General features: G+C 47.7%; 1 pseudogene; it reads left to right on the top strand.

The window, feature by feature from the left end:
* Positions 1-233: 233 nt before the first annotated feature.
* On the top strand, positions 234-1791 carry LOC135887215 (olfactory receptor 11L1-like; annotated as a pseudogene).
* Positions 1792-3790: the final 1999 nt, after the last annotated feature.

The raw sequence follows: 3790 nt of genomic DNA, 5'->3' as shown, positions 1-3790 counted from the left end.
TGTAAAATCCACCTAGGTGACTAACTGAATCGTTAGGCACTTAAATGTATTTGAAAATCTGGTCTTAAGTAAATATTGAATAAAGTTAAAAGGGGTGGAATAACAAGGACGTATTTGGAGAACTGGGGAAAGATCTTTCTTTCTTTCTTTCTTTCTTTCTTTCTTTCTTTCTTTCTTTCTTTCTTTCTTTCTTTCTTTCTTTCAGAGAACACATATGAAAAAAATAAACATCTATCACCAAGTTCATCCTCCTGGGATTCGGGAACCCGAACGAATTTCAGATTCTGCTTGTTGTGGTGTTTCTAGTTATCTACATGGTGACCATGGCCAGGAACATCCTCATTGCTGCGCTAATTGTGGCAGATCAGCAGCTTCACACCCCCATGTACTTCTTCCTGGACACCTACCACAGCTCAGTCAAGGCCCCCAGATTGCTGGCTGGGTTCCTGGCAGAGGACAGGACAATGTCCTTCAGGGACTGCATCACGCAGTTATTTTTCCTCAGTGCTTTGGCTTGCATAGAATGCTTCCTCCTTACAGTCATGGCTTATGACCGTTATCTAACCATATGCAACCCACTCAGCTATACGGTTATGATGAGCCTCAGGGTCTGCCTTCAGCTGGTATCTGCCTCCTGGGTAACTGGAACCTCAGCGACTGCTTTAGTAGTGGGGATGGTTCCCCAGCTAAGCTTCTGTAGCCCCGATGAAATTAATAATTTCTTCTGGTGGAAATGTTCATTCTGGTCTCCTGCTCTCTGGTATGCCTGGCCCCTTTTCTCCTCATTGTTGAGTTGTACATTCTTATCTTCTCGGCCATCCTGTGAATTGCCTCCTCTGACAGGAGGGAGAAGGCCTTTTCCACCTGCATCTCTCACCTGCTGGTGGTGAGTCTGTATTATGGGAGCATCATTATCATGTACGTGATACCATCGGCGGAGTGGTCCCAGGCCTTCCATAAAGCCAGGGCTGGCTCTGGCTTTTTTGCCGCCCAAAGCAAAAAACGCCCGGCCGGCCGGAGCAGCAAGGGGGAGGGAGGGGAGGAGGAAAACAAACCTGCCCCCAGCCGGAGCGGTGAAGGGGGGGGGAGAACAAACCAGCCAGCCGGAGCAGCAAAGGGGTGGGGGAAACAAACCTGCACCCGGCCGGAGCGGCGGGCGGGGGGGATGACAAATTGGCCTGCCTGCCGGAGCGGCGAAGGAAAGAAAAAATAAAAACAAACAAAAAATACCTGCAGGGCGGTGGGAGCATGGGTGCAGGGGGACTCCCGGCCCTGCAGACCCCGGGTAGCGGAGTGCGCACCACGGCTAGCGGGGGGGAGAGAGAAGGGGGGCGGCCAGGGCTTCCTTAAGCGGGACGCTTGCCACGCGGCCCCTTCCGCTGCGCTGCCTGCTGGGAGGGCTCCGCGCCGCTCCGTTCGGCAGGCAGGGAAGGATGCGGGCTGCCCTACCGGGCTTGATGCAGGGCGCTCCCCTCCTCCGCCCCCTACAGAGCGGCAGGAGCAGTAAACCAAAAAGAAAAAACCTGCAGGGGCGGCCAAAGCGGTGAAGCGCAAAACAAAACAAAACCAAAAAAAAAAAAAAAGGATTAGATGGAATGCCGCCCTTTGAAATCTGCCGCCCCAAGCAGGAGCTTGCTCGGCTGGTGCCTGGAGCCGGCCCTGCATAAAGCTCTGTCTCTAATGTACACAGTAGTCACCCCAATGTTCAAACCCATCTTCTACAGTCTGAGGAACAAAGAGATGAAGTCGTGCTGCAGAAATGTTGTGCTAGAGAACTTAGGCATGATCTAGGCTGTGCTTTTTGGAAGTACCTAAAGATTCATAGACTCATAGACTCATAGACTTTAAGGTCAGAAGGGACCATTATGGTCATCTAGTCTGACCTCCCACATGATGCAGGCCACGAAAGCTGACCCACTCACTTTCCCTTAACTCAGCTGTTGAAGTCTCCAGATCGTGATTTAAAGACTTCAAGTCGCAGAGAATCCTCCAGCTTGCGACCCCTGCCCCATGCTGCGGAGGAAGGCGAAAAACCTCCAGGGCCTCTGCCAATCTACCCTGGAGGAAAATTCCTTCCCGACCCCAAATATGGCGATCAGTAGAACCCCGAGCATACAGGCAAGATTCTCCAGCCGGACCCTCATTTTACCAGCGATGACACGTTATTGCCTAATTGACTAAAATCATGTTATCCCATCAAACCATTTAAACTCCCCTGTTAGCAGCCCTGTTTGCCGGCTCCTGGGTGCCGCTGCTCGCTGCTTGTGCCGCTGCTTGGCTGGGAGGCCGCTTTTATAGGCCCCCTAATCAGCCAAGCTCCGCCCCCTAATCAGGGCTCAGGGTTCAGCAGCCCTCTCACCACACTGCCCCTACAGGCCTCTACACATACATGCACTACAAAGACAGACGCAAGTACAGATACCTTCTCCTCCAATGAGACTCACTCCCACTTAAACTCCCCTATTAGCAGCCCTGTTTGCCGGCTCCTGGGTGCCGCTGCTCGCTGCTTGGCTGGGAGGCCGCTTTTATAGGCCCCCTAATCAGCCAAGCTTCGCCCCCTAATCAGGCCTCAGGGCTCAGCAGCCCTGATGTTTGCTGCCCAACTCCCATTGGCAGGTCAGTGCCTAATTCCCTTAGGCCACTTTGAATAACTTAGCACAGATCTCAATAGAATTTGTTTATGTAAGTCACTTAGACACTGTGATACAAACCCACACTGGGCAGGAAGAGGATAATGAGCTGCTGTGGGTTCAGTCACCTCTGTCTCACTCCATTGCCACCATATAAATACATGATTAGCCCACACCTTGAATACTCTGTTCAGTTCTGGTCTATAAAACCATGACTGGTGTGGAGAAAGTGAATAAAGTGCCATTTAACAATTCACATAATACAAGAACCAAGAGTCACCCAATAAAATTAATAGGCCACAGGTTTAAAACAAATAAAAGGAAGTATTTCTTCACACAACGTACAGTCAACCCGTGGAACACATTGCCTGGGGATGTTGAGAAGGCCAAAAGTGTAACTGGGTTCAAAAAAAGAGTTAGATCATTTCATAGAAGATGCTGATGGAAAACAAGAGTTACTGCATTTTGAAACTCTTACCACCATTAACCAATAGTGTGCAGATCATATAGACATCATGTTGGGACAGAAAAAATTGTGCGAAAATAGCCAGCTGCGGTAAAGCAGCAGATTATGACACTGAGTGCAGCAGCAAGTGCTTAACCACAGTGTTGGCACATGTTTAAAATCTTAACTATAAAGATAACAAGAGAAGCAAACCACAGAGAGACAGAGTGAGAGAGGGAGAAGATACTGCTTGAGAAGAGCCAGCAAAACATTCTCCCCAGACGACCCGCAGACGAATGACGATCAGAAGCGGGACACTGCCAATTCAGCATTATCAGCATTATCAGCAATATCTACTCTATCAGCATTATCAGCATTATCTGCCATTATCTACTCTATATTAGTCAATTGCTTTTCACTCCACTAAAATGTATTTACTTAATTTTAACATACAAAATTAAGGGTTTTTTTCTCTTTTATTAAGAACGGATATTTATTTTTTCTAATTATGTTGCCATTTATATTTACCAATCACAATCACGTATGTGACTCGCTAACATTTGACTCCATCATTACTGTTACTATCAGACTTGGAACCACATTTATTTTCATACGAATTTTAAGCTATTTTACAGATATAACTAAAAATACAATTTGAAAATAAGTGACCATCATATGCACAGTGTTGAAAGTTATGTGTTTAGCTTTTTAAAAA

This window comes from Emys orbicularis, chromosome 12 (assembly GCF_028017835.1).
Source record: "Emys orbicularis isolate rEmyOrb1 chromosome 12, rEmyOrb1.hap1, whole genome shotgun sequence".
NCBI lineage: Eukaryota > Metazoa > Chordata > Testudines > Emydidae > Emys > Emys orbicularis.
The sequence above is the reverse complement of the archived record's forward strand: the minus strand, read 5'-3'. Positions and strand labels throughout refer to the sequence as shown.